The sequence below is a fragment of the Hyperolius riggenbachi genome, chromosome 5, assembly GCF_040937935.1.
Source record: "Hyperolius riggenbachi isolate aHypRig1 chromosome 5, aHypRig1.pri, whole genome shotgun sequence".
NCBI lineage: Eukaryota > Metazoa > Chordata > Amphibia > Anura > Hyperoliidae > Hyperolius > Hyperolius riggenbachi.
The window spans coordinates 260,444,943-260,472,518 of record NC_090650.1 but is presented as its reverse complement, the minus strand read 5'-3'; the positions used below and the strand labels follow the sequence as shown (position 1 = coordinate 260,472,518).

The 27,576-nt window shown below is 42.9% G+C and overlaps 1 protein-coding gene across 2 annotated transcripts in view; it reads right to left on the bottom strand.

The window, feature by feature from the left end:
• Nucleotides 1-27,576, bottom strand: part of RREB1 (ras responsive element binding protein 1) — a 128,792-nt gene that overhangs the window by 80,486 nt on the left and 20,730 nt on the right. The window lies entirely within an intron of this gene.

The following is a 27,576-nucleotide window of genomic DNA, read 5'->3' as shown; positions in this document are numbered from 1 at the left end:
TCAGCTTCAACACAGATGACATCAGAAATATACATTTGATGGGAAATATTTATCAAGTCCAGCAAAATAAATCAAAAACATGCTTAGTGAAGAAGCCTTTTCAGACACTCATATTTGTATGGAAAGAATAGTTGCTGCTTGTGACTCCTTTTCTTTCTTAAAAATAGCAACTGGAACACTGTTAAACTGTGCTACAGCTGAAACAATAGCACAATGCTGGCCTTGCTTCCTGACACCCTGTACTGGATTAAACACATGGCACAAAAATGTCCCCAATCATACCAGTGCTCAGGATCAGCGCAGTCTTTCCCTTGTGTGCTCTATGGGATTTTACAGGAAAAAAAATATATAAAAAAGTTGCCATATAAAATGTTCTGCGTGCATGAACAAAGTTAGAGGGGGCGGGAAGGTGTGGTGAAGAGAGGAAGGTTAACTAAAACATGGATTGCTTCAGCTGACAGTTTATCCACAATCACTGTACAGGTGAGCTAGTGTTCCATGTAGAAGGGGAAAGAAGAAGTAGGTTCTGTCCTGGTGCAGCTTGCAGTAAAAATACTACAGCAACTGGCTGACTTGTGTCTAGCTTAGGAGATCGCTAATGTGAAAGCTGGCAACTACAGACACCTGTACTCACACTAGATTGTCATCTAACAGCAAACAATCACTGAACAAATTATTGTGCATCAATAGAGCTTAACAGAGTAGATCTAAAGCTACAGTATATACAATCGCTATACAGCCAAGCTGGCCGATCGGGGTTCTCCTGTCTGAGAATTCATCATGTGTACATGTGTCTCAAACCAACTAAAAAAAAATCTGGCATTTGCCCAAGTGCATTGGTACCTTTCTTTCCCCACCTGCTAGATGCCATTGTGCGCCTCCCACCCCTATAGCAACAATATGGATCACTTTGTTATGGCAGAATGATGCATCTCTACATTGTTCATTTCCCACAGTGCCACCTGCAGGATCGGGCTGGATATGTACCTACCTAAAAGCATACCCGAATTAAGAAGGCTATGGAGACTGCCATATTCATTTCCTTTTAAACATCTAATACTTTTAGCCATAGACCCTGAACAAGTATGCAGATCAGATGTTTGACTCAAGTCTGACTGGATTTGCCGCATGCATGTTTCAGGTGAGCGGTTCAGACACTACTGATGCAGTGAAGATCAGCAGGATGCCAGGCAACTAGTGTTTAAAAGGAAAGAATTATAGCAGCCTCCATATGCCTATCAATTCTGAGGTCATATTAATGTCACTGTCCACATCTTTGTCCTAAGAACTTGCTTACAGAGTTAGAAAAAAAAAAAAAAAAAAAAAGATTATTCACATAGGTGGCCAACCAAATCTCTTTGTGCGGTTTTCACTCCGCAGCCTCATGTTGCTGCCAGGTCCAGTTCCGGCAGGGGTGGACAGATTAATATGGAAATCAGGAGCCAGTCAATCCAATCCAGGAGCCAGATGGAAATTTTTAGGAGCCAGCTCCATTTTACAATTACAGAAGACACATTACAGAAGACACAGGAAAGTGAGCTGCCAGCTGTAATTTGTAAGGAGTCCTGGCTACCTGGCGCTTGGGATATATCCAGGCCCTGCAGTCACACTAATATAAAACAGTTTGAACATAAAGGCATTCGTTATCAGTCGTTTGACTGCACAGCTGAGAAATCACATGCAACATCCCGCAGGCGTTTACTGTTGCAATAAACCTTAATGGAAATGTCCCCAAGTGCCAGTAAACAATCGGTGTCACATCATGATCTGATTGGCAGTTGCAAAATCATTTCTGCATGTTTAGAGGAAGTAGTTCACAATTATCTGGGGGATGCATCACTTCCTTATTCCCTACCCCATTCTGGTGTTGAAATCCACCGCCAGGTTAAAATGTGTAGAACCCAAGTGCTGCATTACTGTCAAACAAATGCAACATTGTAACCACACCAACCACATATAGAATAACCCAGCCTAGGAAACCTGAAGTCAGATTGATATGGGGTTTGCTGTATTAATTTTCTTGTTAACAATGCAGATTGCCTGCCAGCACCTCTGGGTAATGATGCTGCAACGGTCCTCTGTTTGGCTACCTTTACCTGGGGAGCGACTATATCTGGCTACCTGTACTGCAGGGGTCACCTGGCTACCTATAATGAAGGGGGAGGGAGGTACATCTGGCTAACTACACTGGGGGCACCTGGCTACCAATACTGGGGGGCTACATCTGGCTACCTAAACTGAGGGGACATCTGGCTATCCATAATAGGAAGGGGGAGGCTACATCTAGTTAACTATAAGGGGTCATCTGGCTACCTATATTGGGGGGGGGGGGGGGGGCTACATCTGGCTGACTATAACAGGTCATCTGACTACCTATATTGGGGGCTACATCTGGCAAACAAAGGTGTCATCTGGTAACCTATACTGGTGGCTACCTCATCTTGGTGCACCTCTGACTACCACATCAGCAGCCTGCTCAAGTCTATGGGTTTTAGATTTTTACACACTCGCCATGGCAGCTATGCAGCCTAGAAACTGCCCTGCAATTTTTACTGGGCATTTGATGAAAAATACCCAAGACATCTACACATCCAAAGTAATTCTTTCAGTGTTATTTAGAAGAAAATGTTGCAAGTAATATTGACCTTTCCACATCCCCTACTGGTTCATTTTGCGATGGTCCTCTGCAATCACCAAGCTCTGCAGCTTAACTCCCTTTACCTTCACTACTGAGTGGTTTGGCATGTGGTTTTCAAACGATAATCTCCTCATATGAACCCAGACTTGTGACACATTTCCAATAAAAATATAACTTACAAGGAAAGTATTGGTGATTTGAAACAAAACCATTATTAGATTTGTGCCTGTTTTGGCCCTATAAGCTACAATCGGCGCTGACAGCTCTTCCTCAGCTGTGCCCTACAAAATGTTACAGCACTGCCCATGCAACCAACACCTGAGATGTTCACTGGAATACGGGTGTGCAAATCTAGCACAGGATGACCTGCACATTCATTGGTTTTATTTTACTTAAGTATAAACAGCTGCTGGACTTGTCAGCACTACAGCATGAGAATATTCAGATTCTAATCTCGCTGGTACCACTACATTGAAAGGTCTCAGGCTCTTCTGTTTTCAAAGCATTGTAATACAACATCTTAGTGATCACCCCTAGAAGGTAACACTGGAAAGCCAGCATTCCACAGCTAGGGTATCTGTAAGGCAGGCAACAAACACGCAATGGCCTACAGACCTGAAATGAGGGCGCCTAGCAACAAAGGAATCTAATGAAAACATGTACAAAATGCTGATAGGTCAACAGTTCTGCCAGTAGGCATTCTGTAAAATCTTTATATGTGCTATGTAGTTACTTGAATCAAGACTTTTGTCAAGTTTACGTAAAGCTTTACTGTAGATGTAACATGGAAATAAAGATTATTTGCATACAGCATAAAAGGAGTATGCTTTAGAAGCCATAGAAGGGCAGCTCTCAATGAGAATGAATATGAACAGTGAGGGATCTTCCACAAAGTATTAGTACCTGCTGTAATGTCCGTAAAGGTGGCCATACACTTATAGATTTGCAGCAGATTCGATTATCAGATTTCGGCCAGATGCCTGTCAAGTTGAATCTGACAGGAATCTATCTGATGTGTGCCACACACTAGGAACAGATTTCCAATAGATTTCAGAAAGAATCGATTTCTGATTGATCGATTCTATAGAATCGATCGATCTTTGAAATCGAGCAGTGTATGGGCCCCTTAAGATGAGACACAGTATATGAGATTAGGCAGATTCCCTCCAGCCTGTGGAATGAAAGTCAATCCAACAAAATAATCAGGTATGAAGGGATGCAACAATTGGTGTGTGTAGAATAGAAAATCTTTATTGTCATTGTAACAACCGAAATTGTACAACGAAATTCTTAAGTGCAATTTTCCAGCAAAAACAAATACAGCATAACATTCCATTCCTACATACATTACATTGCACACACCCCTTATCAACATGGCCACTTAGCAGCATTTAACATAGAAATGGCTGAAGGATAAAAACTGTTCTTTAGTCTATTTGTCTTAGTTTTTATAAGTCTAAAACGTTTTCCAGAAGGCAGATGTTCAAACAACATGTCCTGGATGTGAGGCGTCGCTTAAAATTTTCTTAATATCCCTGAAACAATAAGACGTATATAATTCTTCTAATGGAAGGAGAGGACAGCCAACTATCCTCTGGGCTACCTTAATTACCCTATGAAGCTGCTTTTTCTGTGCTACTGTGCAGCTTGAAAACCACGCACAGAGACAGACTAGGACACTCTCCACTGTACTGCGGTAAAAAGACACCAACAATTTCTCAGGAATATTATTCTTCCTAAGCACCCTTAAAAAATATAGCCTCTTCTGTGCCTTTTTCACTACTTCAGCAATATGTGACCCCCCAAGTCAGGTCCTCTTTAATAGTAACTCCTAAAAACCGAAAGTCTGTGACCCTTTCTACAATATTTCCATTTATAATAAGTGGCTGAATGTCATCTGCCTTCTTGTGTGTGTGTTCAATTGTGAAATGCTTAAAAGTTATTTTAAAGAGGAAGAGATCATTTTCATCTTCTAGGACATAACTCAGCATGAAAAGGAGACACACACACACACACACACACACACACACACACACACACACACACAGGAGGACAGGTACTAGACTATGATCCCTAAGGTGGCCATACACTGGTCGATGTGCCATTAGATCGACCAGCTGACAGATCCCTATCTGATCGAATCTGATCAGATAGGGATCGTATGGCTGCCTTTACTGCAAACAGATTGTGAATCGATTTCAGCCTGAAACCGATCACAATCTGTTCAGCTGCTCCTGCCGCCTGTCCCCCCCCGTATACATTACCTGAGGCTGGCTCCCGGGCGTCTTCTCCGCACTGCACCGCACCGCTGTTCTTGCTCCATCCCGGCGCTTCCTGTGTTACTCCGTGACCAGGAAGTTCAAATAGAGCGCCCTCTATTTCAACTTCCTGGTCACCGGAGTGACACAGGAAGTATAAGCGTACACTGGGACATGCGGAAATGCGGTGCAGCGAGGAGAAGAGGACCCCGGAGCCAGCTTCAGGTAATGTATACATGCTCGGATCGGGCCCGAATCGTACGCCGCAAGCGACGCGCTCCTACCGCCGGGCGATCGAGGGTAATTTCCCGCACGGCGCGATCGACGGACCGATCCGATTCCGGGAGGAAATCGGATCGGCGGGTGCGTTTAGCGCAAGCGATTGGCAGCAGATCCGATCCCAGGATCGGATCTGCTGTCGAAACGGCCGTGAATCGAGCCAGTGTATGGCCTGCTTAAGAAAAACTGGTGATACTGAGCAGACACAAGCCAGCAGAATAAAGTTGGGATGCAGTTATTGCAGAGCAGTGTGGGATGCTGGGCAGGCTAAATCTAACAGTTGTGCACTCACTGACAAATGGTCCATTCATAAAGCAAAAAAAAAAAAAAAAAAAAATTCTGTATGGAGGCTTCTAATTCTACAGAGAAATGGAGGGCTGCTGTCTCCTCTCCCTCCCACACAGTAGGGCGAAAAGGATGGAGCGTGGAGAAATGTACACATCTTGGTCATCTGTGTTGCTTTTTCCATGTTGTCCCCTCTCTCCTTGCAAGGAGAGAACTGTTGTCAAGTAGAACATTCTAATAGGAGAATGCTTAGTATACTATGCATCATTCACTACATCGTAATGACCACAGAACTAGTCAAGTAAAGAAAGCATCCTATCATTTAGTAAAATTAACGTACCGGTAGTAATATTGCTCCTGCACTTCCTTTTTAAAATGACATGGTTGTACAGCCATCATATTTCAGAAACATTTTACAGCAGCCACTATGGTAAACCGGTCCAGAGTCATAAACTTCTATCCATTGTTCCCAAGTGATTTCTTTGGGTAGCTATTATTTACTTCTTGAAATCTGCAGTCCATCCCATAAGTTTCTTGCAATGCACATTCCATTTCCAGCTGCCAGGGATAAAATGGAGGCCTGCGTTTAGCTTTAGAACTTGTAAATAGAACATTTTTTCCCCTTGCATTCTGCTATAGATTTTGAAAGTTTGCTTATTGACAGAGTACCTGTTGAGCATGAATGAAAGTTGGAATCAATGGATATCATGTTCCACGTAAAAGTGAATGCGGAGACCAGCTTAAACTAATACCTCGTTCACACTGGAGCGCTTTACTAGCGATTTCAGCTTGTCTGTAAATCACTAGCGCTTGAAAAAGCTCTATGGCAATGCAAATCAATGGTAGTGCTCGCACTGTAGCGATCCTCAGTGATTAGTGATTTACTGAAATCTCAAACACTGTGCATGCAGCATTTTTGTAATGATAGTGATTTTGGAGCAATTGCATTTAAAGAGAAACTCCGACCAAGAATTGAACTTTATCCCAATCAGTAGCTGATACCCCCTTTTACATGAGAAATCTATTCCTTTTCACAAACAGACCATCAGGGGGCGCTGTATGGCTGATATTGTGGTGAAACCCCTCCCACAAGAAACTGAGGACCATGGTACTCCTGGCAGTTTCCTGTCTGTGCACCCTGTTGCATTGTGGGAAATAGCTGTTTACAGCTGTTTCCAGCTGCCAAAAAAGCATGCAGCAGCTACATCACCTGTCAACAGTAAAAATGTCACCATGAATAAAGGTCATAATGTAAATCAGGGATTTAAAAGATTTTACAATGGGCAAACACTGACTTAGGCCTGATGCACACCAAAAACCGCTAGCAGATCCGCAAAATGCTAGCAGATTTTGAAACGCTTTTTCTTATTTTTCTGTAGCGTTTCAGCTAGCATTTTGCGGTTTTGTGAAGCGGTTTTGGTGTAGTAGATTTCATGTATTGTTACAGTAAAGCTGTTACTTAACAGCTACTGTAACAAAAACGCCTGCAAAACTGCTCTGAACTGGCGTTTTTCAGAGCGGTTTGCGTTTTTCCTATACTTAACATTGAGGCAGAAAGGCATCCACAATCCAAAAAATGCCTCACCCCGGGAGTATGCGTTTCTGCAAAACGCCTCCCGCTCTGGTGTGAACCACCCCATTGAGATACATTGACCAAGCGGATCCGCACCCGCAAGCGGCTGCAGAAACGCTGAAAAAGCCGCTCGGTGTGCACCAGCCCTAAATCATTTATACATAATTATTGTAAAAATTAAGCACTTTTTTATTACACTATTTTCACTGGAGTTCCTCTTTAAATGTTAAAGAATCCCAAAACGCAATCATTCCAAAATAACTTTCCTGTACAGTGATAAGTCACAGCAAAATCGCTTTGCGAAACGCTAGTGATTTTGCTAGCGTTTGTGATTCCCAGTGAAAATGGGCCCTGAGTGTCTATTCTCAGAGAGGTGTTGCATTTTCTATGCAAAGGACATCTTTAAGCTGCTTTTTGTCATGTGCTGCAACAGATGCAGTAATGATAGGCTCATGTAATACTATGGCTCTGTCCTGCGCTATCTGCCCTCCACTATGCACACTGGTTCACAAAGACAAAGGGCCATTGGTTGGCACCCACTACACAGAAAAATCAATCAAAAACAAATTTTTGCACTTAAGTAGCTATTGCCCCTGTGGAATCACTAGCATATGCTTGCATTAGGGAAGCGCTCTAGTGGGCCATGGCACCGAGTCTTAGTTCACACTACGAGCCAAAACAGTCCATTTTCCATAATGGAATACAACCGAACGACGGACATGTCAATTCACATGCCCATTGTATCAGTTTCAATGAAGGAACACAATTCACGACAGTGCATTTTTCCAGAAACCAGATATACATTGGACATGTTATGATAGCAATGCTATTATGACATGTCCGATGCAACAGATGTGTGAACAGGTTTTCATGTTCCGTGGATGGTGACAGCACATCCAGAGCACTGAATTGTGTGGTGTGGACTGAGCCCAAAGCCTCCGGCTAGACTGTCCTCAGCCACGGTGGCTGGATGGGTCTATCTCAACCAAGAATCCAATACATGTGCAGTTGTCCACCAAGGTAGATCAATGATCTGGCAGGTGACAATCAGCAGCTGAATACCTTGTTCCCCTCCTTACCCTGTCTGTGGAAGCCACTCCATCATTCCTTGCACCGTTGTCCTTCCTCCCTACCATGTCGGTACAACACTGGGGCCCTGCAGTATTCCTCAAAGGATGGAGTTCAATCCTGGTAGCCGAGGAGAAATTGTGCACATGTACATCCCACAACTCATCTGATTACATCTAATCAGATTGTACAGAACTTAGATGACCAGTTTGGTGCCTGCACAGGTCTAAACCACAGGTGACATCTACATGTACCAATGCAGAGCTCCAAATCATAGTGAATCTTTTTAAAACAGTAAAAAAACCACTATTAACTTCAGATACCATGAGGCTCCTAACCAGTCACTGGAGGCAAGCTTCTGTTTTTAAAATGTTATTATACTTGAAACCTCTTAAATATTAGTAAAGTTCATGACAAGTGTTCTGTATTATTGCTTATTGCTTCAAGTGTTCTGTATTATTGCTTTTTCTCAGTCCAGCAAACTTAAATCTATACAACTTGTGCTGAATTCAAATACTGGTAACAAACAAGATGGCTGCTCTAACAAATCTCCTTTCAAAATAAAGTAACTCAAGACACTGCTGATGCAGTATGTGTGGTGACCTGTATATAGACCTAGGGAAATAAATGAAGTCTTTAATTCCAAGATGTCCTTTGGTAAGATCAGCTTGACATACTTGAGATAAAAGTTATCATCCTTTTCTGTTGAATACAATACCCTGGCCACACTAGTTAAATATTTTTTAGTTTGTTATTAGTCAGACACAAAGTATTTATAGCCAACACACTGCTGTGTTTCCTTCATGGCTGTTGTGACATGCAAATAGGCATAAATACTAACAGATTTTCAATACTATTGGGGAATAAACTATATGGGAAGAATGTTGAAACATGATTATGTATCGTCGCTTTAGAAAAGTGCATCTCTGCAGACCTGCTATTGCAAAATCTGCCTCCGTGCTAATCTCTCTTCTCTGCTACAAATCTCCAGGCAAGAGGATGCAGGCCAAAGTACAAGGCAAGAACATTGGCCAACTGTTGCTGCAGCCGCTTGCCTCCTCCCTTCAGAGTGTAGCTGACACCAGCCAATCCCTGCCCTGCCAGCAGGTGTCCCGCCCTGTAGAGCTTCCCTGACTGACAGCGCTGCTCTGTTGAGCAGAAGGTGAAATCCATCTGTGAAGGGAGAGCACTGCATGAAGTCCTGTCACAACACTAAACATAGCTGTCCTGTTCAGATACGCGCTTCAGCTCAGTTCTGTAATATGCAAACCTCGATTGTGAAAAAACATGACAGCCTTGTGTACAAATATCAAAAGATTCTGTGCAACTGTTGTGAAAATGACTGTGCACAAGAGTTAAAATATCGTCCAAGTGGTGGAAACCACCACACAATACTAGCATTGACAACTGTTGCCAGAACAGTGTCATCCTTTATAATAGCCCATGTAACGCATACACAAAAGACACTATGAGCTGCAAGATGCAGTGTACATAGGGATACACAAATAGCCTTACAGACATAGTTGTGCTTTAAAAATGTAAAATACAAGAAATAGAGCTTAAAATAAAGATGGAAAAAAAATAGCTCATCCTTTTGACCTTGGACTCATTTGCTTCATCTCAGTCTTTCGGTACACTCTCTTTGCTAACCATTCAGCTCACTGCAAGCTCTGATAATAATGGTTAATGTTTACTGAAACCTGCACATGAACTGTACTAAACCTGATAGCAGAACTTTGCCTTTTCAGCACTGAAAGAATCCACCAAGTACAGTCACAGGACCTGTAGCATACTCACCAAGCAACATATCTAATGCATTGATAAAAGCAGGCTTTGCAGGGAAGGGGATACTGCATTATGCTGAAAGGCTGGGTTTTTAAGTACTGTTTTTAACCTACCTAGCTAATAAAGCAGCATTGTTGTATGTGAGGTATGAAAAAAAAAAAAAAAAAAAAAAAAAAAAAATGCCCTGCAGTTTAACAAAAAATAATACTGTAATAATAATATACCTGCTGCATGACTTCATAGCATCAGATTTCCTCATTAGAAATCTACAACTACCTGCTCATTTCCTCCACCAACTCTCCTAGTCATTCTGAAGCCATGATAGGTTGTCAGGCAGAAGTGGGAGTGGTTTCAGCTGGCAGCAATTTATCCACCCCTCTACATGCTCATGTGACAAAACAGCTAAACAGGGAGTGTTTCAGACTGGCTGGATAGGACCAGGCAACTATCAGTCCATGAGAAACTCTGTACTGACGGGGCAGATACTTTTTATAGTTTGCAATAACTACAATGTTTTATACAAAACTTGGAATGCATAATTAATACCCTCTTTCCCTGAAAATAAGACCTACCTTGAAAATAAGCCCTAGCTGGAATTTTGAGCATGCTTGGAATAAAAGCCCTACCCCGAAAATAAGCCCTAGCGGAAGTTGGAGAGGAGGAAGAGGCAGCCAGTAAGTGGGGACACAGTAGTGCAGTGCCAATCGATCACTGATCCTGTCATCCTAGCACACAGCAAGGTTATCAGCTGTCAGTACAGTAGCATACTTTCAAATCCATGAACATCACAGTACAAAGGAACAGGAAATGTTCTGCTGAGAGACACTTCCTAATAGAAATATAAGACATCCCCTGAAAATAAGCCCTAGCACATCTTTTAAAGCAAAAAATATTATAAGACAGTGTCTTATTTTCGGGGAAAGATGGTATCAAATAATGTTTTATTTTATTTTAATGGCTATATAAAAAAAGAAAAGAAAACACCTCTTCCTGAACTGGGGCATTAAACGTGTATATATATATTTTTATATATATACACGTTTTTATATATATAAAAAAGTCTTAACCAATCCCCCCCCCCCCACCTAACTTAACAACACCTCCCCACACCTAACCTTAACCTATCCCTCCCCCCACCAATTCACCATAATTATGATGTCAGGGCACCGCCATAAGCGCCATTATAAACTACACCTATACTATAAAATATCAGGTGTGCTGCAATTTATAGCAGCGCCCATGTTTCTCCAAATTTCTGGCTTTGACTAGCATCATGATAAAGCAGACAAAGCTGAGAGGATCAAAGCCTGCAGCTCTAGAAGGCCGTTCTTCAGAAAGCTGTTAGATGATGAGAATGACAGGTGGGTCACTGCCTGGTGATGGCATCAGACTACAATATTCCACCACAAGTTATTGCTTACATGCAACATAAAAAGGTGGCAGCCAAAGCTATGAGCAGTTGTTTGGGTAGTGAGAACCTTTAGGTCTGTATGGATCTTAATGGACACCTGAAGGGATATTGGAGGCTGCCATATTCACTTCCTTTTAAAAACAATACCAGTTGCCTGGCTGTCCTGATGTCTTTGTCTGCAGCAGTGTCTAAAGCCCAATCTACACGATACGATTCTTTGTGCGATTCTATTACGTTTCTATTTACGATCCGATTAAATCTGACATGTCCGATCGGGATTCAATTCGATTTGCCATTGCAAAACAATGGCAAATCGAATCCCGATCGGACATGTCGGATTTAATTGGATCGTAAATAGAAACGTAATAGAATCGCACAAAGAATCGTATCGTGTAGATGGGGCTTAATGCCTAGTACACACGGTAAGATTTTCAGGCAGATTTACCGTCAGTTCGATTATTTTCTACATGTCCAATCTGATCGATTTTCCATAGAAGTGAACGGAAAATCGATCGGAATCAGATCGATCGGAAATGTTGAAAAGAATTGATCTGGCAGGAAATCTGCCTGAAATCTCATCATGTGTAGTGTACTAGGCATAAATTACACACCTGAAACAAGCATGCAATCCAGTTAAACATCTGATCTGCATGTGTGTTCAGGGTCTATGGCTAAAAGTATTAAGGGGCGTACACACGTCTGATTTTACGCTCAATTGTCATTCAACTAGACCTTTGAACAACTTGTCATTCAAACAAGGCGTTCAAACGTCTTGTACACACAGACTACAAAATGGCTGATGCGGCTCGATTGATAAGTTTCAACAGGTCCGATCTGGCCACCGCCGATTCCCTGCTCGTTCCCCATGAGCGGACAATGGCAGGGAATCGAGCGGAAGATAAGCGGCGCCAGCGGGGACGAGGGGGGGGGGGATGCGGCAGAGGCGATCTGGCGGCTAATCGTGCCGCTGGATCGTCAGTCTAGATCCAGCTTTAGAGACAAAGGATCTGCAGGACAGCCAAGCAATGTACATCGTTTAAAAGGAAATAAATAGGTCAGCTTCCATGTCCCTCAATTCAGATAAGGCCCATTTTTTAACACTCTGCAGTGACTGTGCTGTTTTCACTACATTTCAACTAATGTTTGAACAGTATTGTACCATTATCTGTAGTGTCTAATGTAATGCGATTGCATGAATATATTCAATACATGAAAAGAAGGTGTTTTGAGTGGTTTAGGATTGATAACAAAATGCAGAATTCACTTCACTTCCCCAGCAGGAGCAGGATGCTCTCAGAGGTGTACAAAGGTAAGTCTTTCGTGTTTACCGTCAGAGTTGGAAAGCAATAGAGCTGCAATCCCCTTGGAAACAAGCTGCACCCTATGTTTGATGAACAAACAATGGTACCTTTTCAGCAAGTACCAAGCAGACGGGGCAAGGGGCAGCCAAAGTCACACAAAACAAAAAAAACTTACAGTTAGTGAGAATAAGAAAATAATAAGAAAATACTCCAGTTTAGTGCATGTATTTTCTGCATTTCCGTGTTATTTATATAGGTATGGAAACATTTAAACAGATCCGACAAGAGGCCCTAATGTTCAATATATTGTAACAGTTTATCACTACCTCCAGCAAGTAATAAAATAAGGTGTGCCTCCTCATCCCCTCATCCAGTAAAAAGCACAGTCAAACATTGAGAAAAATACCACAGAGTTACTTGGCCTTGGGGAGTGGCAGAATCTTCAGTGAATTGAAGGAATCTCATAGCAGCAGTTACATGCTCAAACATGGCCTAGCAGGGTAACAAACAGATAACTGATGCTACAGAATTCTTCTTGTACACGCTCAGTTACAGCACAGTGTTCACAGAGCAGGCTGCTTAATGACTTATCTGCGGTTGTTATGTACATTGGCAATGATGGGATACTATACAGTGTGGTGGTCCTACACACATCACATTAAATTACTCCTGAGGGACATCTGAATGTTACATCTTTACATCTGTCTGAACAGCCCAAGCAATCACATATTCTGGTGTAGGGACTGATGAGCATTGGCTGACCATGCCTTAATATATGCAAATCTCAACTTACAAGGAGACCACAAGGGGAAGAATACCAGGCTGTAATTATCACTTTACTGGTAGGTGATGCATTAGCATAGCTGATGGGTAAATGACCAGCAACTATCACCTTTGATTTCCTCAGTGCTGCTTCCTCTTCCAAGCCAGCAGAGATACTTCACTCATCACTAGTGCCAAATTCACTACATGGCTTAATAGCAGGGGATTTAAAAGGCAGTTTAGAAGGGAGGTAAATGTGTTGTCACAGCAGACGGTAAAGCAAAAATGTCACTAGCGGTCATTGTGGAACGCAAGCAACCGGCCAGGAAAATCCTATCTGGAAGATTGCTTTTCCCTGGGAAGCTTCCATGCCTTACCACAAATTATTAGACTAGGTGATGTTTAGGTCTCTAAAGCTAGCCATATACTCAGACTGCCACTCAATGAGGCAAAATGATTGAGCTCTCTCTGATCAGAATGTTTGAAAAAGCACATCGTTTTTCAATAGATTTCAGCAGGACACCGTACACAAGATAAATGAAACCCTGCTGAGGCTGTCTATAATGCTAGGTACGATGCAGTTTTCTGACAGATCGATTATTTCCAACATGTCCAATTCTGATTTCCGGTCGATTTCTGTTCACTTCTATGAAAAAACAACAAGAAATCAGATCTGACATGATGCAATTTTCTGGCCGATTTAAGGCCCATACACACGTCGGATTTCCGCGGACGAGTCGTTTGAACGTCCCGTCGTTCGCCCACTAAATCGGGCGTGTGTACAGACTATCGTTCGTTTGATAAGAGTGAGTTTGAGCGATCCGTTACTGTCAGATCAATTATTTCCATCGTGTACTTGGGCTGGATTCTCAACATAGGCAGTCATCATGCTAGGTACCATGATTGCCTATGCTGAGAATCCAGCCCAAGTACAGCAGCCCGCTACCCCTCTCCGCCTCTTGGCTGACTGGGCGAGAGCATTGTTCTCTCCACTTGCCCCACACACCGTGTGACGTTGCTGCCCTGCACCGCACCCCCCCCCCCCCCACACACACACACCATGTGTCGTCATGCCCATACTTCTCTGCATCCCTCACACACACACACACTGGAACAACATATGCCGCTTGCCTGCAGGCCAGTGATGCATCTGTCAGCCTCAGCCATGCAATATTGCCACCACGGGCAACATGCCTCATATGTGTGTATGAGGCTTAAATGATGGCAATGAATTACTGGCGCATTCACAACTAGAATAATAATCTTTGAGTCCCCAGGGTGAAAAGCGCTAAATATTGTTATTTACCATTGTAGATCTAAATAATATCAGATATGCCTGAAAACAGCAAAGGAGAAAGCGCTATTCAGTAGTCTTAATGGCATGGCTCTGCACTTCTGACATTCTGAGCAGCACAGTAATAACTATAATTTCTGAAGTAATCTAGTCTGCTGCTGTCTGCAGAACAACATGAAATGTGCTCAAAATTCTATCAGGGTCAGACATCACCTTATAGTTATAAAAAGAATATACCGAATCTAGTTAAGAAGCTGCATCCTGTCACTAGAAGTCTAAAAAACCGTATCAGTACACTACTGAAGGGTTAAATGTCAAAAGAAGAGAGTTAAAACTGACAAAAAGGCAACAAAACGGCACAAGATGTAAAAAGGTGCCTCAAACACAAGGCTTGAAAGGAGCAACAGTTGGTGCCCAGAGCATTTATCCCCCTCCCCCTGCTCTCCATCTCTTCCACACCCTTGCAGCAACTATCACAAATCCTCAGGCCTCACGACTGCCAGCTGACAGAATTGTTTAGTCAGCAACAAGAGGTAGAGATAGAGAAAGCCTGACTAGTCCATCACTCAGCCCACATCCCCGCCGCCTTGCTACACAAGCACACTTTAATCAAGTACCATTTACACGCTGGTCAGTCATGAGGATTCTTAATTATGCCGTATGCTTTGACAGTTACATAATTATAGCTTACCAACTCCCCTTATTGACATCCGCTCTTTATCCACTAAACTGCAAGCTCTCATGGGCAGGGCCCTCTTTACTACAATCCCATCTACATGTGTGTGCATGCATTTAGCATAAGATGTGCTTTACAATAGTTTCTCTGTATTGCCCTAGTTTGTCCATGTAACTGGTTTATAAAATAATTTGTGCAGCACCATAAAAGATATTGCACTGTATAAATCCATAAACCTTATATCCAGTAGGAATAAGTTTTGTATTAAACTAACAATACATCTACAGGCTGTTTTATACACACCTCAAACCTATCCAAAACCCTCAGTCTCCTGGTCACTGTAACCAATTTCCCAGTGAATTTTATATACAGGACACAAAACAAGTCTTTCCCAAATATACCTCGCTTTAGCCTTGGTACTAAAATAAGCATGAATACCTAGAAAGAATCTTCATTTCAGCCTATGCCTAGAGGCACAGACCCACCTAGCCACACATTCACCCCTGCCCAGAACAGTGGCTGGAATGCAGGGACAGACAACAGCTGCAGAATTAAAGAAAAAGCTTATAGTCTGGATTTCCTCTGGCATAGCTAGGGTTAAGGATGCCTTATGAAATATGAATGAAGCAGGTTCAAACAAAGCATACGAATTTCAATAATAGACACCTTGTAACTTTTCCATTTCCTGAGACAGATCAGCAGCAACAAACTGCTAAACTGCTTAAAAATGCTACTTTAAAGCAAGTCTTAGGGCCAGTGCACACCAAAAAACAAACAAAACAAAAAAAAAAAACTCACACATCCATCTGGTGTGATCCATCCCATTCTAATACATTAGCCAGGCGCATTTTGAAAGAACTATTTTTTTCTAAAAGTGCTTAGAAGTGCTTTTGGTGTGCACCAGTCTATATAATTATTTTAAAGTCCCAAACCAACACTAGTGTTACGCCAACCAGAATGACTGTGTTCATTTTGGTCACCGGTCCATCATAGTCTGCAACAATCCATGCAAGCTAGGCTCAGGAGAGCTGCAGAGAGGGATCTCCCCAGGGTCGAGAACGTTTGGATGCTAAAGGGTTAAAAAGTTCTGTTAAAGGCAAGGATGCTAAAGGTAAGTTGTACTTTACACTCAAACACTGTACATGTATAACCACATACTGTGCAAGCACTGTAAAATGACAGTTGGAAAGAGACTAAGCTTTTTAGGGGAACCAACAGTCCTGGAGGAAGGCAAATGCAGGGTACAGATCCAGACTTCCTGTTCCACCATGATTAACAGACTAAAAACATTAATGAATAAAACTACAAACCACAAATAAGAAAACAGACAACTGGCATTCCTCATCACCTATTTTATCTGTCCATGCATTTGGCCTATTAACCTAATACTTGACACTGGCTTGCATTAAGGGACTACAAAAATAATAAGATGGACCCATGTAAAAGGATGAATACTTAGCATATTACCCTCCCCCCCTTTAATTAGCTTAATGGTCTAATTCCTTCCATTAAACTTCAAGCAAAACAGTTGCCTGGATCTTGGCCTAGGTGCAGTTCAAGCCTTTGCCCCCTAAGCCCACAATGGCTATCATTCATAAAAGTGTGGTCAGTAATGAAAATCAGTGCGGGAAAACACCGCTTTCGGTAGACTTCTGTGTGGTCATTCATAAAAAAAGTGTACAGCTGCGATAGCAGTGCGGAGATTTCCCGAACTAGGCTGTTCCCGAACTAGGCAGGCGATAGGCTTGCGGAAACACAGGAAGCTGCCAAGTTGATACATCTCTGTGTGTTCCGCTCTTACTGCAGCTGCCTGGGAGGTCTGTCTCCATTAAGTTAGCATGGTTATCGCCACATCCGAGGGAGCGGTATTCCCCGTCATCATACCGATTGCGTTAATTTTTATGAATTGACATTTTGTAACATTTTTTAAGATAATCACCGTACAAGGCGGTAATTTAATCGCTCTACTCGGGAATGTCAGCTTTTCATGCGGAAACAGCTTTTATGAATAAACACTTTGCCAAGTCCTCGGTAAATTCAGCTGTTTTCAGCATTTCCGCATGCGGAAATGCTTTATGAATGATACCTAATGTAGCATAAATCTCTGCCCACTTTCCTCTGAGGTGAAGGATGGCACAGCTTTACCTCACTCTATTGATGGGAGGAGGATGGTACTACATATGGGTAAAGCTAAACTCTGACAGTCAGGTTTGCCCAAAGTCTGACAGGAGATTAAACCACTAGAGCTTTAAAGAGAACCCGAGGTGTGTTTAAAGAATGTTATCTGCATACAGAGGCTGGATCTGCCTATACAGCCCAGTCTCTGTTGCTATCCCAAACCCCCCTAAGGTCCCCCTGCACTCTGCAATCCCCCATAAATCACAGCCGTGCTGTGAGGCTGTGTTTACATCTGTAGTGTCAGTCTCGGCTGCTCCCCCGCCTCCTGCATAGCTCCGGTCCCTGCCCCCATCCCTTCCCTCCAATCAGCAGGGAGGGAAGGGATGCAGGCGGGGACCGGAGTTCTGCAGGAGGCGGGGAGAGCAGCAGACTGACACTATAGAGATAAACACAGCCAGCTCTGACAAGCTGTTTGTCAGCAGCGTGGCTGTGATTTATGAGGGATAGCAGAGTGCAGGGGGACCTTAGGGGGGTTTGGGATAGCAACAGAGGCTGGGCTGTATAGGCAGATCCAGCCTCTGTATGCAGATAATATTCTTCAAACCCACCTCGGGTTCTCTTTAACATGATCCGTTCAATATAAGTGCCCAATAAAACAAGAGTAACATTTTCAGGGCAACAAAGGCAGTAAGCAAGAGTTTAACACTACTGTAAGGGGTTCTAGCTTAAAGGGAAGGTTCAGGGACTGTTTAAAAAAAATAAAAATCCGCATCCACTTACCTGGGGCTTCCTCCAGCCCGTGGCAGGCAGGAGGTGCCCTTGGCGCCGCTCCGCAGGCTGCCGGTGGTCTCCGGTGGCCGACCCGACCTGGCCAGCGGCCAGGTCGGGCTCCTTCCGCGTTCCAAAATGCGCCTCACGGTGGCGCGCTGACGTCATCGGACGTCCTCCGGGCTTTACTGCGCAGGCTCAGAAGGCACATTTTGGAACGCGGAAGACCCCGACCTGGCCGCCGGCCTGGCCAGGTCGGCCACCGGATACCACCGGCAGCCTGCGGAGCGGCGCAGAGGGCACCTCCTGCCTGCCACGGGCTGGAGGAAGCCCCAGGTAAGTGGATGCGGATTTTTATTTTTTTTTAAACAGTCCCTGAACCTTCCCTTTAAAGAGACTCCGTAACAAAAATTGCATCCTGTTTTTTATCATCCTACAAGTTCCAAAAGCTATTCTAATGTGTTCTGGCTTACTGCAGCACGTTCTACTATCACCATCTCTGTAATAAATCAACTTATCTCTCTCTTGTCAGACTTGTCAGCCTGTGTCTGGAAGGCTGCCAAGTTCTTCAGTGTTGTGGTTCTGTGATACATCTCCCCCCTCCAGGCCCCTCTATGCACACTGCCTGTGTATTATTTAGATTAGGGCAGCTTCTCTCTTCTCTCTTATCTTTTACAAGCTGGATAAATCGTCCTCTGAGCTGGCTGGGCTTTCACATACTGAAGAATTACATATAGGCAGAGCTGTCTGCACTCTGCAGGAAGAAACAGCCTGACACTTCAGTGGAAGATAGCTGCAGGGGGAAAGAAACACACAAATGATCTCTTGAGATTCAAAAGGAAGGGTGTATACAGCCTGCTTGTGTATGATTGTATTTTCTATGTGTGGACATACTGTACATCAATCTACTTCCTGTTTTGGTGGCCATTTTGTTTGTTTATAAACAAACTTTTTAAAACTGTTTTTAACCACTTTTAATGCGGCGAGGAGCGGCGAAATTGTGACAGAGGGTAATAGGAGATGTCCCCTAACGCACTGGTATGTTTACTTTTGTGCGATTTTAACAATACAGATTCTCTTTAAGGCCTTGTTCCCACTATAAGCACTGCCATGCGCATTTTGGCAGCACGTATAATGTGTGTCATGCAAGAAAGGCATAGACCGCACTTTTGCCGTTCCCATCATATGCACTGCGCAGCACTGCGTATTTTTCAGGAATCGCAACGCTAACCCATTCACTGTAGTGAATGGGATCAGCAGCACAGATGGCGTGCAATCGTAGTTGCTGCGTTCCGATCGCATGGCCATCTACGTTAAATGATGTGAAGGAGGCCTTAAAGCCAAAAATTATGCACACAGATCTAGATACATATTGTAGCAGGCTGCCTGGCATCTGACCAAAGTAGCCCTATAGCATGGGAACATTACACTATATAACCTCCCTCAGGAGGTAGAGACAGATTTGAATGGCTCTATGAACTCTGTAGAGCACTGAGTTATGCATTGGCACTGTTACTATGTTAAATTATGCATGCTGATAATCTACTCCAACATTTGTAACCATATGTGCAAGAAAAAAAAAAAAAAAAAAACAAAAAAAGCTACTAAAATTAGAAGCAAAAACAAAAACACCACATTAACAGTCACAAAATGCAGTACAATTAGAGAAGACAGCTTTAGGGGCCGTTCACATTAAAAACGCGGACGGCCACGCATGCGGAACGCAACGCATGTAAACGCACGCCATCCACGTTTGTATGCGTTGCGTGGCTGATCCCATCACTGAAAAGTGAATGGGACAGCCGCGCGTTTTTGCAAAAACCGCGTGCAGCATGCGTTCCCAGACCGCACTGGTCCGGAACGCATGCAGAGTGAACATCAGACAGTACACTCTATGCACTGTCTGATGTCGTGCGCGTCGGCCTCCCGCACGCGTTTCCAAAACGCGGCTGGAAACGCGTGCAGTGTGAACGGGCCCTTAAGCCGTTAATAATTAATTTTGGCTGCCTGTGTCCAATTAACCCTTTAAGTGCTAAGGATCCCACACTGTCTGCTGGCATCAAATACTTTAATGGAAATCAGATTACCCTGGGCAGAGTTCCCCATATCTCCCCCCTCCCTCCAGCGCTGGGATGATTCCTACTCTTGCAACTTCCTCCATCTTGTGAGAGAAGCATAGACAGCGAGCCCTTTGCATCTCACTTCCTCAGTGACGTCTGAGTGATCCATGCCTAACTTTTCAGTGTTCAAACCTATTTGATAGAAAAACAAGCTTCCAAATGCAACACCTCGCATACTTTAAGAATTCTTAAAGAGAACCCGAGGTGTGTTTAAAGAATGTTATCTGCATACAGAGGCTGGATCTGCCTATACAGCCCAGCCTCTGTTGCTATCCCAAACCCCACTAAGGTCCCCCTGCACTCTGCAATCCCTCATAAATCACAGCCATGCTGTGAGCTGTGTTTACATCTGTAGTGTCAGTCTCAGCTGCTCCCCCGCCTCCTGCATAGCTTCGGTCCCTGCCCCCGTCCCTTCCCTCCAATCAGCAGGGAGGGAAGGGATGCAGGCGGGGACTGGAATTCTGCAGGAGGCGGGGAGAGCAGCAGACTGACACTATAGAGATAAACACAGCCAGCTCTGACAAGCTGTTTGTCAGCAGCATGGCTGTGATTTATGAGGGATTGGAGAGTGCATGGGGACCTTAGGGGGGGTTTGGGATAGCAACAGAGGCTGGGCTGTATAGGCAGATCCAGCCTCTGTATGCAGATAATAATCTTCAAACCCACCTCGGGTTCTCTTTAAAGCAGAGACACAGATGATGTACGAGATAACACTATCAATCTATACAGAAACATCATCTTTCTCCATGAAAAAAAAAAAAAATGTATTAAAATAATAATGAAGAAAAGACAACTTGTCAAAAAAGGCAGCAATATATTTCAGAGCAAAATCATTGTAGGAATCACCCAGGAAACTGCAGATAATTATTCAGCATGGTTGTTCGTGGAACATTATTACACTGTCACATTAAGTCACTGGACTTGGAGAGACTGTTATTTTGTCCAGCTAATAACTGCATGTCAAACATGTATTTTGCATGTAGCAAGACCTCTAAAGAGCAGTTTACTACAGTAATCCCAGCACACTGAGAAAAAAAATCCCACTGACTTGCTGTGAAGCCTTGAGTACTCAATCTCTCAGGTGATAGTATGATGCTGAGAGCTGTACAGACACGTCACTAGCTTCTAGAGGAGGGGGCGGGGGGGAGGAGAGATAGGTGGCACACAAGAAAGTGGCTTCCTGTGGGAGGGGTGAGAAGGAGAACAATGCACTTGTGCGTTGACTTGGTATCACTAAAGTAACTGCTTGCCAGGTCTTTAGGCAACATCAGGGGGCTCCTGTAGACACGCTATATTCTTGTTTAAGGCGGTCCTTAAACAGCAGTTTCAGCCAACTTTAGTCCAGCATGTGTGTACAGCTTGAATGTAGAAATATAGCAGTGAATTGCTGTGGAGAGACAGTCTAGTGTTTTCTGCATATATTTCATGGTAAGTGATTAACAGATCATTCACAGTTGTGTACATGTGTGCAGATAAAGCACAGGCATTTCGCTGCATCACAACGTATTCTGAGATTGCAAAACTAACCAAATACAAACCAGTGTGAACAGGCCCTTGCTATTCTAGTAAACCAGGAGCTAGGTTACATGGAGGAAAACACCACTGTCTAGTCTTCCAGTTATGTGACAGGAGCATGGCAAATACTGATGAGAGGGGATTAAGATGCTAGCTTCCTTATGCCTTGGAACCGCTGAGTCAAGGATTCTCAAGGAACAACACAAATAAAAAAGGACAGGCTTAAAGGACATGGAACTAGCATTTTTAAAAGACAGTAACCTATGGTAAGCATCATATTCCTTTCATTTCAGATTTCAGTTATAGAAGAAAACCAAATAAACTGTGTGCCACAGAGCATTTCAGAAGGTGCTTTATCTGCATACACAGGACCAGAATGTTCATCATCTTACAATTATTGTACTACAGAAATGAGGCGAGTTTGTAACAGTCTAGGAGATACTGGTATCAGATGTGACAGACAGACATAAATAAATATACCCACACATAACCTGCATCCACTTTTATAACCTTTGCTCCTGCTTTAACGAGTTGCTGCACCCTTTGCTTGGAATTCACCCATGACACACCGTCAAATTTCCCTCTGCTATTACCTTCACAAGAGCTCACTCTCAGGCAGCCATGTTACAGATGAACAGAGAATGCTGCTTGCTCCACATTATAGAAGGGTTTCGATTTATTTCTGAGCAAGACCATCCTGATAACTTCATGCACCAATGAGAAGAAAAAGCATCCTCCTAATTTTATAATTTATAAAATGTATAAACTGAGGCCAGCAAGAAAGGTGCACAGAAAGCAGAAGCAAAAGCTGAGACGCTGTCCCTGGCATCTAACAGGGTTTCAGCTCTTGGGCGCAGCAATAAGTGTGACTGCCCCTCTGCTTGATGTAGACTAGGGTTTCTCTTCTGGCAAAAGCCACAGTGTACTAAGTACCCCTATATCCACTTACTAGCAGTACGCATGAATTGTGCTACATACAGGTCCGAATTTCTAGAAAGGCCACAAAGATCCAGGCCTTGGGTTGGACATGGAAAAGGGTTTTCTAAGTATGGAAGAGAAGGCTGCAAATGAGAAAGGGAGGCAGCAAATGGGGAACAGTACAGTACATTGAGGAGGGGAGCTGTACATAAATGTTACACATGAAAGAGAAGGCTGCACATAGAATGGGAGGGGCACTGCTGCATATGGTTAGGGACCAACAACAAAGGTGGCCAAGGGGTGCAAAAAATGTAAATCCAGCCTTGGCTGCGCACCTATGATCTATACCAGTGTTTCTCAACATTGTATTGGTATGTACCCATTTTAAAACCCTGTACTCACCAGGTACCCCGTAGCATAGTAAACATTATCACAAGTACCCCTTGGCAACTATATATTTATTCGTAGTACATGATAATTGGTTCTAAACTCATTCCAAGCATTTACTATTGCTTTTATTTAACTAAAATACTAATTTGGTGTTGTTTATATAGGATTTATCATTTTCTAAAACTCTAAGTTTGTTATTCTTGGTTAAGTATATCAAGCCTGAGTACCCCCTGGAACCATCAGACGTATGCGTACCACACGCTGAGAACCTAGGATCTATACCAGTGTTTTAGCTTCTTTATAGTATGTACCATTTAAAAAAAGAAAAAATAATAATAAAAAAAAAAACCCGCAGGTATTAATCTTGTGTACAAATATACTCATGTTTTCCATACATTCCATCATCTTACAGTTGGCTCAGGGCCTTTACCGCCTACGAATGTAAATACAGCTATACAGTACAATAAATATACACCATTTTTAACCTTTCCATTTTCAAGCTTACTGTTATTTATGTTCAATGCTGCATTTTATATTCATACATGGACGCATAGCAAATCTAGATGTTGAATAAAATCTATTCAGTCGCGTCCCATCGGAATATTAATTATAAAAATTAAAAACAAACAACAAAAAAGTTATAAAATCACTTTTTTGTAATCCACCCTTTAAGTGCTAAGTTTCTAAAAAGGGTGATCAAGTTTTGCCTTCAAATGAATGTTACCTCTCCGCACCAGATACATATGCATTGCACTGGATGGACAGGTTAGCGAGATGCACATATGTGAGCTGTCCCTTAATGCGGAGGAATAACATACATTACAAGATAAAACACAAGCCAAATTCATTTTGTTTTTTGAACTTCACAAAAAAAATGACAGTAGAAAAACCACGGCATTATAAGTTATGGAATGTTCATTACCTCAGTTACAATACATTTTGATTGTCTATAACCTGGATAATGATCCATACAGTAAATCAGATTTTTTGAAATTACCAAGACAACAAACTCCAATGCACAAGAAAGGTATATCAGCAGGCTCAGCTGTGGACTCTCCTCAGGCCTGCCAGTAACGGGAGTGCTACAAGTCGCCTAACAAAACACAAAATGGGGGCTTTGTTTTTGGTGGAAACAAGTGGTCTGCTTACTATAAATAAACATGGTGTGTGACAGGACATTACTATTGAAACCTTACAGAACAGCATATTCTAAGCATCCTTCTTTTCCATTTGTATAAGCAATCTCACATCAATTGCCCTGACTGCAGAGCTAGGCACACGCTTTACATTTATGTTGCCTGAAATGAGTGTGTCAGAAGATAGTTCTGAAATGATTGCTATACGGACAGGCTGTTCTGCTCTATGGAGGTTAATCTGTGGAAACTAAGCAGAGTAAAAGTATCTCATACAGTACTTGATCAGTGTGTTATATATAGTGGGTTAAAGCAGACCACTTTAGTTGTGTTCACACACACCATAACTGTTACTCGCAGGAATCGGTACTCTGTGCTATGGTGAAAGTTGCACAGGCTCACTGAGTGGCATGTACTGTTGCTATGGGGGTGAGAGTGACAAAGCAGGTGTTCAGGTTAAGGATGGGAACAATGAGCATGCTAGATCTGTAAGTGACCTAAGGATGGGTACACCGAATCAGCCAGCACTGGCGCATAGTGGTGCCATAGGGGTATGAATGCCTAAGGCCCGGGACTCACTTGCAAAATGATTTTTTAGAATCATTTTGCCACTAAAGCAGAGCGATTTCTAAAGCGATTTCAGGGAAAGCGGTTTTGGGCTCTGATTTCTCCGTGAAATCTCTCTGAAAATGCTGCATACAGGGCGATTGTGGAAAATTGTAATTGCGCCTGTAGCTCATTTCCATTGACTTTTAGCAGCCTAACGCTTTGTGATATTGCGGGCAATTCTAAAGCGCGGTTGAAAGCGGTGGGCCCCATGCCTCAAGCAAGACTGAGACAGTCAGTAAATTAATGCAAATTCCGCTGCTCCTTCAGCATTAAGTGATTTGCGATTGTGTTCCTCTGTCCTATGCACACTTAAGATGCAAATAATTGTGGCTTGCATGCAAGTTTCATGTGACAATAGTAGCAGGACAGTCTGGCCCCAGATACATGTGGGAGTCTTAAGCCCCATCTACACCATACAATTTTTTTGTCCGATTCGACATGTCTGATCGGGATTCGATCCAATTTGCCATTGTTTTGCAACGGCAAATTGAATTGAATCCCGATTGGACATGTCGGATTGAATCGAATCAATGAATCGAACAAAAAAATTGTATGGTGTAGAGGGGGCTTTAGAGCAGCAGGAATCAGTACTACAGGTTTCATGCACACATTAGTAACAGGATTCATCCAATGGTAGCAGAAGCTGGGCACAAGTGTATATTGGGCATCTGATGAAGCAGTAGCACTGCAAAACAGCTGTCAGCCCACTGTTTGCCACTTTATATGTGTGGATTAATAAAAGTACCAGTATTTGTTTTATGAAATCTGTGCCCACCTTTTGCTACCACTGTACAAATGTCAGGAAAACCGTACACAGCTTGGAATAAGAACAATCAGGTTCAACGAAGCTTAATTCCAAACTGCATACAGTTTACATGAAATTTTATACAAGCTGGTTTCATTTTCACCACATTGGCCACCTCTAGGTCCTGTATATTACACAGAGATGTGGTGGTGTAGTGGCATAACCACAACAACCTCAGTGTTCTCCCCAGAATTTTTTTCCAGCCGGGTGGCATGAAAAAGTAAGCCGGGTGGCGCGAGATGAAAGAATGCAAGGCCGGTGATTCTCTGCACAATTCTGCTTACAGCAGAGGTGGAGTTGAGCCAATGACTGCCGGGGTCTTACCAAAACCAAGCCTGGGGAGAACACTGAACCTGAATGGATGCTACTGACTACATTGGTAGAAAACGGAACAAATAGCACCGGTCCACTCCACTGATTGAAAGTTTTGATTTAAGTCTGTGGCTCACATCCAATTTTAATCAGCCAATCAATGTTTGGCAGCATCAGCTCAGGTAATCTGGCAGACCGGATCACTCTCCAACACACTGAGGAGGCAGAGGGGCTGCGGTGCACACACTAGATTTTAAGCAGAACAATCTAAGGTGTATATGAGCCTTAAGGTGCGTACACACATGCGACTATAGTCGTTTGTAACGATCGTTCCCCGATCTTTACCAACGACGATCGTTACAAAAAACGAACCACCGACTATTAAGGCAAACGACGAACGAGCCAAATCGCTACAAAAGAAAGTTCTGTCTCGGCGGATTTTAACCAACGACGATCGTTTGCAAAAGTAGTACATTGTTGGAAAAAGTCATTCGTACTAGGCTTGACATGCGCATTTCACTATTTCTCCCTGAAACTTCTCATTTTTATGCGCAGGCGCAATAGTTGCTTTACGTGATGTAACGTTCGTTCTAACGAACATATCGTTACACACATTTAAAAACTAACTTTACTCAGGTCGTTCTTTCATCAATTAAAAGCTCGTTCGTCGTTCTCAACGAACGATCGTTGTCGCATGTGTGTACGTAGCACTAGGCTGTGTTGTGTTGTAAAACGCTGTATGATTCAAGTGGTCCTTCAATCATAAATAAGTCGCACTTTTCTAATTTATTATTCTGTGCCCCCCCCCTCTTTCACCCCCCAAAAAAGGGTACTGAATGTTCCTTAAAGAGACTCCGTAACAAAAATTGCATCCTGTTTTTTATCATCCTACAAGTTCCAAAAGCTATTCTAATGTGTTCTGGCTTACTGCAGCACTTTCTGCTATCACAGTCTCTGTAATAAATCAATGCATCTTTCCCTTGTCAGACTTGTCAGCCTGTGCCTGGAAGGCTGCCAAGTTCCTCAGTGTTGTGGTTCTGCTACGAATTTCCCCTTCCAGGCCTCTCTCTGCACACTGCCTGTGTATTATTTAGATTAGAGCAGCTTCTCTCTTCTCTCTTATCTTTTACAAGCTGGATAAATCGTCCTCTGAGCTGGCTGGGCTTTCACATACTGAAGAATTACAGACAAGGGCAAAGCTGTTTGCAGGAGAAAAAAGAGCAGCCTGAAACTTCAGTGCATGAGAACTGCAGGGAGAAAGAAACACACAAATGATCTCTTGAGATTAAAAAGGAAGGCTGTATACAGCCTGCTTGTGTATGGTTGTATTTTCTATGTGTGGACATACAGTACATCAACCTACTTCCTGGTTTGGTGGCCATTTTGTTTGTTTATAAACAAACTTTTTAAAACTGTTTTTAACCACTTTTAATGCGGCGAGGAGCGGCGAAATTGTGACAGAGGGTAATAGGAGATGTCCTCTAACGCACTGGTATGTTTACTTTTGTGTGATTTTAACAATACAGATTCTCTTTAATGTAACTCATCAGGACCTCTA